The sequence below is a fragment of the Anguilla anguilla genome, chromosome 7 (assembly GCF_013347855.1).
Source record: "Anguilla anguilla isolate fAngAng1 chromosome 7, fAngAng1.pri, whole genome shotgun sequence".
In the NCBI taxonomy this organism is placed as follows: domain Eukaryota; kingdom Metazoa; phylum Chordata; class Actinopteri; order Anguilliformes; family Anguillidae; genus Anguilla; species Anguilla anguilla.
Window position 1 is genome coordinate 16998042 of NC_049207.1, and position 14751 is coordinate 17012792.

Below are 14751 nucleotides of genomic sequence, written 5' to 3' on the forward strand. Positions count from 1 at the left end.
GCACCTTTTTCTTGTGTTCACTGTTTCACAGGTGCATTGGCCACTTTTTAGAGCTTTTTAAATTGTAAATATATGCATTCAATTGGCCAAAGTTTGAGTAGGAAAAATGTGAGTGAGAGGATGGATGTGCAGTGTCTCTATCCTGCTTAATCCTTCAAAACTGAAATTGTGCTGTAATGAGCTGAAAATAAAAAAGTTAAGTCGTTGAAAACAAAATAAGAATACCACAATTTTCCCTAAACGTGGTTGTTCACAGCAGTGCCAGAATGAGCTGTGTTAACATCTCCGTCTATACGGTGGCCTTCAGCATTTGATTTTCTCTTTTTTCCTCTCTCTCTCTCTTTCGGTCCTTTCCTTGTGGTTAAACTAAGGGTTCTTTTCAGTTTTATTCATCTGTGACCCTTCCTCCCCTTCCACATCCTTGGGTCTGAACAACAGGGGCTGTAACCCAGGAATCCCTGTCGGTATTACTTACATTATTTGCATTAGATTCTCCGAAATAGGGCTGTCTAGGCCATTAGACCTCAATGGATGGGCACTGATCTGGTGCAACACCAGCCAACAAACAGGCAGACAAATAAGAGGCGGCCATTGTTCTCCTGCCTCTGCTTCATATTTTCAGTCTCTCTGCGTGCTGTCTCAATTTGCAATCTGGCAGCTTGAAGATACTGCCTTCCCACACAAATTGTACACCTAAAAAAAATAAATACATAAATAAAAATAAAAAAAATAAAAATATATATATACACACACACACACATGCAGATGTGTGACAAAGGAAAAACCAGAATAAATGAGTGGAGAAACATATTGAATGCAGATGCTACCATACAGGTGTACTGCATGATACAATTAAGCAAATTAACATGCTCTAATGCTCTGTGGCATGTATAAAAATACTGAGCAGGCCCAGTTTATCTTGATTCTGGATCAAGATGGCAAGAGAAAAAGATCTAAGCAGCTTTGAAAGAGGTTTCATTATTGGGGCACTGATGGCAGGAGCTTCAGTCACAAAGACTGCTCAACTGGCTAGTGTTTCAATAGGAACAGTGACTGAAGTGACATCTGCATTTAGATCTATGGGAAAGACGTCAGTAAATAAGGTGCATGTGTGGCGTACACCAAGAAAATGGTACAGCCATGAATGCTTGACCCCAATAGTGAGGGGGTCCAGTGGCTCTGTTATGCTGTGGGGGCATTTTCCTGGCATGGTTTGGATCCCTTAGAGGGGAGGGTCACTGCACATTTTTTATATACAATGGGGTTTTAAAGAGTATAATCCAAAAACAGTGTATAGGTATTTATTGACAATTGTTAGTACTTGGCGTGATTTATCTCGCCTTGATGAATGCTTTCACTCTGCTTGGCACTGATTCCACCAGCTTATGCAGCACCTCATCTTCCATTTCATCCCAGCACTTTCTAAAACCTTCTTATAGATGATTTGCTGATCTTATTTGCTGTTCAGCCTTTTCCCTGTTTAGCTGTTTTACTGTTTGTTCTGTTTGAACTGTTGGTTCAGTTGGGTTTAGGTCTGGTAACTGTGGTGGGAACGGCATCCTAATAAGCTCCCCTTGAACTCAATCATTAAGTATTCTTGAATAAGAAGTGAAATTGGAGTATTATAATTGCACTATTCCTTGGTGAACAATGACAACAATCCATTTTTTCTAGCATTCTCAGGCTTTTGGTCCTCACTGTGTATAAGATGTTGATTGTTCTGCTGACCTCATTTGGACACAATATAATATTATGTACAATATTAAACCCTAATTGAAAGTTACAAATTATTCCAATCGTATGGGTCTGAAGAATAGATCAGATTGATATGAAAAGAAAACTGTTGCACCTGTAGCTTTTTGTGCTGTTAAATATTTATGCTTATTTACTTCTTCCTGTGGTAACCCTCTTCCCTGGGTGATCATGGGTAAATTCCTTTCACAAGGTCTGACTTTATTAATCGGCTGCATGAGCAGTGTTTGTGATGTGGATGAAGAGCAATAATTGACTTTCATGTGCAACACCCAGCTCTAGTGTGTCTCCACTCTGCATCGCATGTTTGCTTGTGAGCAGTAAAGTAAACAATTGCAGCCTGAAGCTCTGCCTTTTCAAAAAACAAACATTGACAACTGCTTTGCTTTCATGACATGTGTCATCTCTTGCTTGAATTGAATTCTTATTGCATTACAAGGACATAATTACCTAAATTACACAATAGATCTGGAAGGCAAAGAAAACTAATTGTGATGCTGTCATAGCAGTTGTGTGCTGTGTTACATCATCACAGAAGCTGAACAGTTTCTTCTCAGTTTTCTTTTCGATGACAGCCACAGTGGTTCTGAGGGGAGTGTGATTCTGCATCAGATCTGCGTCTGATGAATACCCTCCCCATGTTCTTCTGTGTATTGAAGACTCACTGCTTCACTATGGCTCATGTGGCCCTCTTTAGATAACCACATATTTATTCTGTCTGTCTTTGTATTTCCTTTAGAATAATAATGTAGTTATAGCTGTAGAAAGCTAGGTTATGTGACTCGTGGTACATTCTTGATTAGTTACAAATTGTTGTTTGTTAGGTTAAGATTACTCTTATATATTATTAATGGACCTTGTGCCTTTTTGGTGATGCCACATTTTTCTATTCCTGAGAGTTATTGTACACTAATGTTCTGCACTTTTGTATGTCCCTCTGGATAAATGCATCTGCTAGGTGATTGTATTGTAAAGGGATGGGCTACCGGCTAGGACAGCCTAGGAAGAACACCAGCCCTTAAATGCAGTGATGGGCCCCACAGTCCAGAAACTGATCCTGGCCAGGAATCCCATGTAGTGAAGCCCACTGTCGTGTAGAATCACCCAGGAAGGCAGGGCCTCCGGCTCCAGCGTATCTGCTTTCTCACTGTGGAGCTGTAACTCTGGCCGATAATGCACCTGCTAACTGCTAGCACCAGCTTGGTTAGAGCTGCGGTCCTCTGACACATTTCTCATTTAAGGTAAAGGGAAAAAGAGTAGCGGTAAAGCCCAGGGGGTCACTGAAAGGGCCGCATGGAAATTCTCATGAAAGGCAGTAAAGTGACTCCTTCAGTCACTTCACTTACAGTAAGTTGATTGGAACAGATGTGACACTGCAGATGCTGGGCATATGAAAGACATTATAAACTCTGAAAATACTCATGACGCATAAACCCGACAGCCCGTCAAAGTCTTTGATCAACCTGCCATGACCATTTACCGATTACCTGCCAAAAAAACCAAGCAAATCTGACAGGAGGCAAGGCAGTGCCGTGTATGCCTGACACCTTAAATTGTGAGAGTCTTTCTAAACTGCAGAGAGCGAATGCTTCATCCTTTACAGGTTGATCCCTTTATTTTTAGCCATGTGTAAGGAATTAGCTTGTGTGTGAGCATGTGTGCGTGTGTAAAGTATATGCCAGTTTTATAGCCCAAGCTTTGATAATGATACTGTTGTCATCATTTCTGAACATTTGAGAAGACCATATTTAAAAAACGCAGATTGTTCTTCTCCATTAGAGAGCCCATTTTCAAAGAATCTGTTTCCAGCTCATTGTACACACACTAGAAAAAAGTGTATTCAGCATTATTATATTTTTGTTGTATATAACATGTATGAATACAAAATAATGTAGCTATTATATATAGATGCTGCCTGGATCTACACACGTGATACCATTGGCAACCACCACATGAAAATGTTGGCTATAAATTCATATAACGGAGTTTTCTTGCACATTTTATTTGAAGCCTTTCTTTGATATGGAATTCCTTGGCATAAAAAAATTAAATTACATGAAATGTACCAGAAAGCTGTCATTGGGTCAAAATTTAGAACCTGAAGGAAGACAGACATGCATTCCCGTTTCTTACTATAAGGAGGACGTGCTCCGCGGAGCGAGTGGGTTGCACACGGAGCCCATTTTTCGCTGTCCTTGTGCGTCCTGTGAGCCGCCATCTCCTCGGTTCCCATCATGCCCATCTGCTCCCACATTCCTCTGGTCTGACAGGCTCCGGCAGCAGTAGACTCCCTGTCCCACGCCCGTAGACCCTGTCCCGATGGACCCCGAGGCTGGACGACAGTGACACCACCTGCATTGTCCTGTTGCCCAACCCCTCCCCCCCCTACTCGCGCTGAGCTAAAGGCTGCTGGGATAGTCTGGATCTGACATAAATAGAATGTTAAAAAGTTCTTGCACATCTTTGGCCCCAAAAATGAGTGTACGTCTCGTCCCCTACTCCTTCCCCAGTGAGAGACTCTTATTAAAAATAAAAGATTAATCCCAGCTCTTGCTTACTCACTATATTTAAGGTGGAAATTATTTATTATATTAACTCCTTTTCATGAGACTTTCTGTGGTCAGAGAGCCTGGATGGGCAAAAAGACTGATCTCTGAAGACCCTTAGTGAGTGACCGAGTAAGAGAGAGAGAGAGAGTGAGGGAGAGAGAGAGAGGAATAGAAACTGGGTGAGAGGGTCCTCCTCTGAAAACTTTGCAATGACACACTTTTCATGAAAGTGGGAAAGGAATGCCCTGCTCATAATTGCCAGAGGCAGATGTACTTTAATATGCACTCCTGTCTCCTTGTCTTTGACCATGAGGCATGTGAAGCTAAAACGGGAGGGGGAAATAACACGCTGTCCTTTTCCATTAAAAGTGCTGCTCTTAAGGATGTCCACAGCTATAAAACTGCACATAAGTCACGCCATAAAATTATTGGCAGCCCAGCATTTCATTTCTGTATTACTTTGATGTGCTTTTTTAATTCGAATGCTTGTTCCAGTTTATCGAGTCCAATTGATTTTCCAATTGTCCAATCATTCTATTGGCAACTCAGATTTATTTCGTCCAACATAGTACTTGTTTCTCATATCTTGCACATTTATGATGAAATGTACTTTTCACACTGACAGTTATATTCATTTTACGCAAACATTTTACGCATTTATAGCTGGTCTGGTTTGTAAAACTCTGTCAAGTAAGGAATGACAGGAATGATAATATTTTAGTTTGAAAAGTTTGTGCATGTGCCTTCCAAGGGCCTACAACAAAAATGAATTTGATAAAATGTGTTTATTATGAATCAGTCATCATTATTATATTTGTTTAGCACCACCCAGAATCATGTCATCAAAGAGCCTCTCATATAATTGCCTGACCCCTTAAAAGCAGATCACGTTGAACTTGACAGGCTCCCCCTGGAACTGCAAACCTGCATGGCTTTCTTTAAGAATGATATGATTTCTTTCATGATAAAAGTGTCAAATGTATTATGATGATAATGATGATGATGATTATGATTATTATTATTATTATTATTGTGAAACGTGAAATAATGAAGCAAGTTTATCATGGAAGGGCTGGTGCACGCCATGTGAGTTATCTAGCACTCCATTAAAACTGTGCAGAATCAGTCCAGTTTAAACCAGTTTATCCTAATCCCTCTCTGAGATGATGATCTCTTAGCAGTGCCTAGGAAGTGAGCACTCCTTGTGACGTGGTACACACTAACCAGAGTTCAGTGTAGCAGGGGGAACAGGCAAAGCGAGAAGGACATTTTCTGGACTGCAACCAAGATGAGAGGAGGGAGACTCTTAGGAAAAAGAAGGACCGATTTTGTGAGGAGATTCATTGTGCTGTAATTATCAGCAGCTGCTCAGAATGGGATTAAAATAGGTATCACAAGACAGTGGTCTCACGTCTCTACTGCATTCTTTACATTGGTCCTCAGGGGCAGACTGCTTCCTGCAGCTAATTGCATGACTCAAGAATTCTCTCCACCCACTCAAGAGATCAGTGGAGCTGAACCATCTGCCAACTATCCGTCCTCAGAATTATTTATTTTTGTGAGATTATCTCTCCACGTGGGCGTGTTGGTGAAGAGTCTATGTTTTCACTTTCATCGGGCAGTTTGCAGTCCACGTCCTTTGAGGACCGAGGTGTAACATAAAACAGTATTTCATTTTTTTGCAGTCATGCCAAATGGTGAATGGTGAGTGAGTGTTATTACATGGAAAGGTGGAACCAAAGGAAATGAGCCTTAGATATATTCAAACAGGAAAATGTTTACTGTCAGTTGGTAAAGACAAATCTGTATAGTTAGAACAAGTACCTGCATGCCATTTTATTAATTTCTGGGTACAATAAAAAAAATTTTAAAAACCAGGTGCAATTTGTAAAGAAATAGCAGCATTCAAAACTCCCTCAGGCTTGGTCTCAGATTTCATCTGTGTTAACACAAGTGCTAATACTATCCGGTGCTCCTTACATCACATTAAAAGCAAAAACATAGCTTTCATCACTTTACTGAACTCTACCACACCAATAATGATCTTGTTATACAGTCAGTTTTGTTCCTTCACAAGAAACATGTATATTTTCAGTTGTAGTCAACTGGGAAAAAATATCTGTCAACCCTAAAATAGCACTAATATCTGTGCTGGTGCACACTCACTGGTGTTGGACTTGTATTACAATAATATTTTTATTATCATCGTAACTGAATGTTTACACGTCTCTCATTCACTACACAGAGATACAATCTACACAGAAATTTAGGGCCCTAGTGCCCCCTGCGGAACTTGGTGTTGACTGGGGTGTGGATGTGATAGCATGCTTTTTCCAAACAGAGACTAGGACAGGTCTCTGCTATAGTACACGTCCTTTTCATTCCTGGCCTGGGGTCACCATGATCGGATTTCAAGTCTGGTCTAATCTTATATATCCCGTTCAGTCTTTTCAAGGTCCTGCTTTAAAGTTTACTTCCATTCAAATCCCTGGGCCACAGGGATTGTTTGACCCCACACATAGCATAGGTATGAAAAATGTGATCATAAGAATTACAGTTATTCTGATGGGGATGACTCCCTGCAGTGATGACAGAATCTTGTCTTTCTTCCACAACTGTTTGTTTAAGCATAAATGATTCGTGTGAAGAGTTGGTGTTCTGTTTGTGCAGCCTTTGGGACGTCAGCTCTGTTATTTGCTTTTGTATAAGCCTTGCCTCAAGGGAGAATAGTCTGTTCAGCTGCTTTTGCCTGTGAGTGGTAAAAAGACTATTGTTCTTACAGATCCAGCCCTCATTGGCTGTGCATATGCGTAGCCTTGACTGCTATAATGGCCACAATTAATTATTTAGATCTTTGTGCAGCAGGATGTTAAAATAATTGTGCATAGATGCAACGTTCCACAGAAATGGAAAAGTATACGAGTCATGCAGAGGGAATCAAAAACCGATGACGGAATGAGTAATCGCACAAGTGGGAATTGAACACAAATTCTTTCTCACAGGATTTTCCGTACACACACACGGACGCACACACACCCACACACACACACACACACACACACAAACCATCTTTTAAAACAAGTTCTGCTTTTTTCCTGTGATTGCATTAACAATGATGTATGTCCATTCTATACCAGAATGTCTAACCCTCTTGAGTGAAATTGGCTCAGGTACAAGCTGTTAATGCTAGAATTGTTCCTTCATTTTTTTGTACTATCTTCCCTGTTTTGGGTGAAGTAGCGCAGCCAAATGGGCTGAAGTCAATCAAAGACATCAGTGCTCCACCCATGGACTCAAAGAGATTGTGCCATCATGTTGATTTAAAGACATTCTATCCTGAGGGGCTATGTGGAAACTCCCTTGTAAGTATTAAACCTGGCTCTTAAAATTATTAGCAACATTGATGTTAGACAGCTGATTGAACTGATAATACATACAGTATACTGTATAAATTACAGTGATGGATCTCTGATTGTTTAATAATAGTACTGTGTGTATACAGAATCAGATTAACCAGTTTTAATTTAGGATACTATTCAACAGCTCCTGTGGGGTCTTTCACCAAAGGCACAGGTATCTTGAGCGCATGCTATATCAGTGATATAGGGAGATCCACCCATATGGATGCAAATGAGTTTTTCTTTTTTATTTATCCTGTCACTTCAATGTTCATTGGAGCTCAGTAGAGACGTAAAATATACTGTATTTATTTATTTATTTATTTATAAATACAACACACGGTAATCAACATTTCCGCAGTTGCATCAAATGGTAGTGCCAGAGTTTGGTCAAGAGCTAATTTTCATCAGTAGTAACACCTATATCAGCATTATTATTTTGGATGGTGTGCTTTCCGGATTCTGTCTGGTCACGGAATGACGCATCATCGATTTTACACGTGGGAAAGGCTGCTGTTTCAATCAAATGGAGAGTGAAGTGTGGCCTCTGCCTCTTAAATGCACTGACCCTGGTTTGCAGTGTGCCCAAGGGGGCCATCATCATGAGGGTGGGCTGAAGTGGTCACATTGTAATCCTCATTATAACAGGAGCTTTCAGCACTGCAGGCATAAAGATGTCCATCTCGTGGTATTTAACTTTCACAAGTTAAACCCATCATTGGAAACCTTGACCACACTATTTCCGTGCACAAGTCGTGACCCCGTGCAGTCAGTGGACTCCCTGGAGGTTTTGCATAACCTTGCATGCACAGACATTATCAGCCTTTCATAGTGTAAGACATAGCCTGTCAGAAATGTCATTTGTAGAAAGGCATATTTTGTTTGTTTGTTTGGTTTTTTTCTTCTTTTTTTTGCAATGATGAGCGCAGGAAGAATGTAATGCATTTGAAATTTGTTGCAAAAAAGATAATCACAAAGTAATTAATGGATAGCTACATAGATAGATAGATGAAAACATTGGCAAGAAAAAATGTAGTGTAATCACTAAATTCATTTGACAGTAATGACAGTGAGATAACAGTAAATAATAGTACTGTAATGATAACGGTCATATAATAACAACAAAGAATAACCTCTCCACCTTCAAAAGCAGAAATGTGTGCAATATATCCTGGGAAAGACAAGCCAGATGGGGGGAAATTACAAAGAGCGAGAGAAAGAGCAGAACATATTATTGTATGTGCTGTACTCTGTTGGACAAACAGTGTTACAACATAGACTTAGCAGACTTCAGATTCTCCATCTCACATATAGTTTATCTTCCTTTCTCTTTTAGAGGACAGAATCGGCAACACAGCACTGGGAAGAAAGGCAGCAGGTCATTTATCATGTCGATGAAGGCTGGATGAGGAGGTTTTGGATTGTTGTTTGTGCAAGGAAGTCTATTCATGTGCACATTATTTTCATATCTAAATCAAGATGAATTCACTTCTTGTGCTTTGCTTTTTATGCATGTCATACTTCTCACACATGTATGTCTGTGTTCCACATTATTCATGTTGTCTTCATTATTCAATGTTTGTATTTCCAACTAAAAATAGACTGTAGTATTCTGTAACTTTGCACTGGAAAATGCCCCTAGAACTGAATAATTTAACATAAATGTTTTAGTTTTTTTTGCTGGATGAATGCAAAAAAACATCCATCCAGCTGACGTCCAGATTCAATCTGTTGTGTACCATAAAACGTGTGCATAAAACTATATATAAAAAATAAATTTTAAGACTTTATCAATTACTACTTTGTTGTCACTTATTTGGTATGTGCGTGTGTGTGTGACTGACAGAGAGAGAGAGACAGAGAGAAAGAGATGAGTTGTTTATGCATGCATATTCTGTGAGGTGTATTATGCATGTCTCAATTATGGTTATATGATTATATTACTTTTTAATCCCCATTTTCTTCTTTTTCTCACAAGTTGGAATGCCCAATTTGTCTTTTCTTTTCGTCTCCTCAAAACATCTGACATAGCAAATGCAGCTAGGGCAGACGGGCTGCAGGTGCCAAACTGACTGCAGGAGAAATACTAGAGACAGCCTTTCCCACTGTTATCATCCCTCCCGGGATGGTGTTATGCCCATATTTACTCATTTTGCTGTTCTTGAGAATGAACTTTTTCTGGGGGGATATAAGAGTTGCCACTAGTACTCACTTAACACACAAGCCTTACTGTGTAAAAGGACACGTTATTGGCTGTATGATAAGAGTGTTGAAGCCACTTGATAAATTGTTTTAAGCAAATGCCATCAGAGTCAGGTAAGAGGAATTCTAAAGATTTATTTGAACTGGTGTCTTTATTTGAACTTGAAAAGTGCTGAAAATTGTCAGGATTTATCTACATAATTAACTACAAGACCACTCTAACTGGAACCATGTGCTTCTGACATCCAGATCACAGAACAGCTAGCAGTGCAGCCAGTTTTGGAAACCTCTTACTGAATGCTTCAGTTAGGTAATTTGCTGCTGCATACCTTCTGATATAAACTGGTAGAAGGGAATGGGGCTTTTAAATTTGATGTCCTCTATGAGTGGTAATTCAATGATGTTAGTTACCCACAGTGTAAAGCTGAGGACACACCCTGGCTGCAGGAAGAGACAAGCAAAGACTTAGGCTTTCCCATGTAGTGGCATGCGGCTGCTGTAATTGGCATGGTGGGGGTGGAGGGTGGTATTATTACATTAATTTTTTTTACTAAAGAGGAGAAGAGTTCTACATACTCCCTTGTGTTCTCACGTAAAATGAATGGCCGAGTTCATCATGCCAAATGATTAAAAGTTCATTACTATGGATATTTTTTATTGGAGGATTCTGTGAACTTGCACAAACAATTTGCACCGTGGAGAACTGAGAAGTTGTTGCAGACATCAGACGAAGACTGTAACCAACAGTGATTCCCACTATTCTTTTGGATGCCTATTGGCTGTAGTTGCCAATGTGTCATTCTCTATGAAGTTCCTGATGAAGGTGTCTTCTGACACCCTAGATTTATATTTGTAGTGAACTTTTTCAGAGTTGCTCACAGGTTGCCTTGCGTCTTGAGCCAATGCACAGACATCATGGTTGAGGAGCATGGAATTATGACCACAATTACCCCTAGCTGATTGTCTGTCCCTCGGACTTTCGTACGAACATCACCTTATCTGTGCCCCCTGAATCATCAGCGAGCTGAGCTGTCTTATTTACTGAGGCTCCTGCAAAATGTGTCCCAGCAGCCACCTCTCTTTCAAAGTCACTGAGATTTGTTCTTCTAGCCATGGTACCCAATATAATAGGCAACTGGGATTGGCCAGAAATGTTATACACAGCCATGAACATGCTGGGATGTTAATCACTTACAGTAATCCAGGAATCAATCGTGTGTGGAAGCAACTGCGATCAATATTCAATGTAGCCATCTTCACAATAAATCAAGGGACCATCATGTTCAGACAATAGACATTCAGTTCAGTTTTGGCACACTCACCCAAAGCTGCAGCTTTGCCTTTCATCTTTGAATAGTGTTATACAGTGCTATACTGTATGTTGGGCTTGTTGCCTTGCTCTACTTCATAAGTGAAAGTCTCTCCCAAGACTTTCCAATGAGATGCATTTATTTATTTCTGTGTGCTTGTGAGAAACTGCTAAGCTTGAATTTCCCTGGGGATTCAAAATGCCCAAATATCCGCTGATCGACTGGGCAGACGTTGTTGTTGTGACTGGCAAGGAGCCACAAAGTGTTTGGCTATTCTTTGAATTCTTCGAAAGGCCACCAGTGAGTTTCATACAGTCACGAACAAGCCAAAAAGCCACCTTCGATGACAGAAGTCAACAAGCTATATTTTTGACAAAGCATGAAAGTAAATCCCACAGACCACAAACTATGTCAACTGATGAGAATTCCATAAATATGCAGTTACCCATTACACAGGAATGAAATCTGAGTAACTGAACCTCAGGTGCCTTTTCTCTGAGTGTATACGGCAGTAACAAAGTTATGTAAGGCTTAGCGTGTGAGTGAGAGGGAAGACTCATAGTGACTCACCAGTGTCTGTCAACAGAAATAAATTCATTTTTCAGGAATTGCGAATTCAGGAAATCACATCTGGTGGCACTGAAAAGAAAAAATCGGTGCTCTGAAAATACTTGTTGTAAACCATTCATCTGAAGAAGTGTCTGTATATTGTCACTGATAATCCAAAATACCTTTTTCATTTTCTTACATTGTCAATGCAGCGGAACCGAAGTTAAATTAGCAATACACACCCCAGCAGGGTCGGGTGAGAGAAGGAAGGGATATAACAGGGAGAAGAGAGAAAGGAAACACTCCTGTTAGGACTGCCGTCAAGTTCAGATATCCTCAAACCAGTTTCCCACAAAAATTAACAATTTTCCTTTTAGCTTTCACAGCTACTGTAGTAATGGGAACACTTCTTTCCCACTCCACCTCTCCTGATGTGCGGGGTGTTAACCTGCCCGCCTTGCTTTGTGCTGTGTCGGACACTCCTCTAATGAGTAAATGAGGGGAAGTGCCTGCTTCCCAAAGATTTCCCCTTCTCTTATTGTTAGTACCTAGCATCAATTAGACGCTGAATAGGGGACCAGTAACAGCTAATAATAACACCAGAGGGCTGCTTCCCCTTCTCTTCGCACCAGCATGCGTAGGCAGTGGCCATGGTGGTCAGCGGGTAATGTGGGCCACATGGTGGGTCTGGAACAGCGGAAAGTGATCATGTACTGTGTTTGTTTACCACAGGGGCTTGCTCTGCTGCACCATGGTAACCAGACAGCCAGTTGACTTCAGTTGACCCAGTTCATCCCTTTGTGCTTCTCTGACCCAGTTCGTCACCTTACGCTCGTCATTGACACCCCCCCACTTCCTGCAGCCTGCAGGATTCCCAATAGTCAGTAATCAGTGGTCTGCTTCGAACACGCTCAGGCTCAGAGAGGCTGGGTTTCTGTCCCGGGACAGAGGATGAACAGAGCTCTCGCTAGTGGAGTCGGGAGAGTGATTATCTGAGGAGGTGTAGGACACTGAACACTGGAACACTGAGAATGAATGCGGCGGCATGTCATTATTCAGCGATGGCGTTTAAGCTGGTTTTTCCATGAATATTAAATAAACACAATTTTCAAAGACCAGAAACAGTATTGGCAGAACTTCTAACAACAAAAGCTAAACCTGCCAACCCTGGGGCTCAAGCCTGTTCAACATGCATCACCTTGAAGTTTACATTCATTTTACATTGATATAGCCACAGTTCCCTTGGGGTTAAAGCCGCATCAGCACTACTATTATTTGGCCAGGCCCCAACAGGTTACTGGATGTCATGGGAAACTCTGATGAGTATGAGTTCTGTTGTTTGTACTGTGCTGTAGGCTTTTGGTGTGTATAGTAGTTACTGTCTCACCTGTGTGCAGCAGCTGCAGTGCTGTACCTAATGCAGGTGGTTTCATAGCACCTTACAATTATAACAAAAATATGCTACCTTAAATAAATGTATCTTTCCAAAGAACACATTTGCCCCATTCCAAAACTCGACAGTCCAAAACTGCCACAACCTTCTATCAGTTACCTACACAAAAATACGATGATTACACCATTGCTTCATCCTTCAAACAAAATGGTGAACTCACCATGCATCTTGGAAAGTCCTTCCATGTCACATCCATGCCTGACATTGTTCTGCTTATGTTATCACATGCAGCATATAAATTACATGGTAGGAAAGGGGCGTAAGGTAAGAGTGATTATAATTTGTAACATTACAACCAAAGCATTCTTGTACCTCCTTCATTATTGAAGCTCAAATTGTCCCAAACAATCACAAATATCATATCCGCAAGAAACAAACTTCCCCAGCATTCTAAAGGACTGTATTTTCAATTATTTCACCCTGCACCATGTCTTTTGTTGTATTGTATGGATTTCTGTTGGTCTATATTTAACTTGGTCGCAACCAGATTGCCCCCTCAGGGAAAATAAAGATCGGTTCAATTTCATTTGTTTGCATGACCAATGGAATTGTGTGGCACATGCAAGAATCTCAGAAGGTGAGCAGAGCTTTGGAATAGCCAATCACACCATCATCTGTTATAGCAGAATATTTAATAATGTTAAAAATTAATGGATGAGACAATATAAGATGGTGGTGACCCTTAAATGCATTTTTGCATTTACGCATTTTTATAATTGGAGTTTGGTTACTGCAGCAAGCCTGAAGCTTTGGAGCTCTATTTTGCTGAATATTTATGGCAGGAATCTGTAGTTGCCAACATGCACACTACGTTTCATGTCTTCATGTCAAACAGTTTAGAATTTTTTTGTGTATTTGTGAAAAGCTATGCCCACTGAAAGTTAATTGGATCCTGATTCAGCCATATTTTGAAAAATATAATTTCTGTATAGAACCTTTTTGGGGCATCATCTAAAGAAGCTCTATGACAAATTGCCGATAAATGTGCAGATAAATCAAATTTTGTCAGAAGAGTGGCATTTTAAGTGTTTTTAATTCAAAATGGCAGAAAATCTACCCAGGCATATGTTTTTGGTCATTGATGCAAGGAGGGAGAACTGTGAGGAGAGGAAACTGTGTAGTAAATTTTGCGACTCTCAGGACGACCAGGACATGGGGGCTGACTTTGTGAAAAATTTATGAAGTGCACTATAGCACCACCAGGTGTCTAATCTGCACCATATTCACCAGGATCCCAAGAGTTCAGTCATTCATAGAAGTCTTTTAAGTTTGATAAAACTTGAACATACCAAATAAAAGTTATTTAAGGTCAAGGGGCAGGGGGAAAATAAATCCTTGCAAGAATAATATGGTTCAAACAACTGCAATTGGGAAATTGAGCTTGGACTTTTGTGTTAAACGATTCACTTTTTAAATCTGCAACAAAAAAACAAAAATCTAATTTGGCTCAGTTTTTTTGCATAGATTTGGATTATTGTGTCATTACAAATCTCTGCAATTATATTAATAAGAGCAAGAGAAAGACAGAGCGAGAGCGA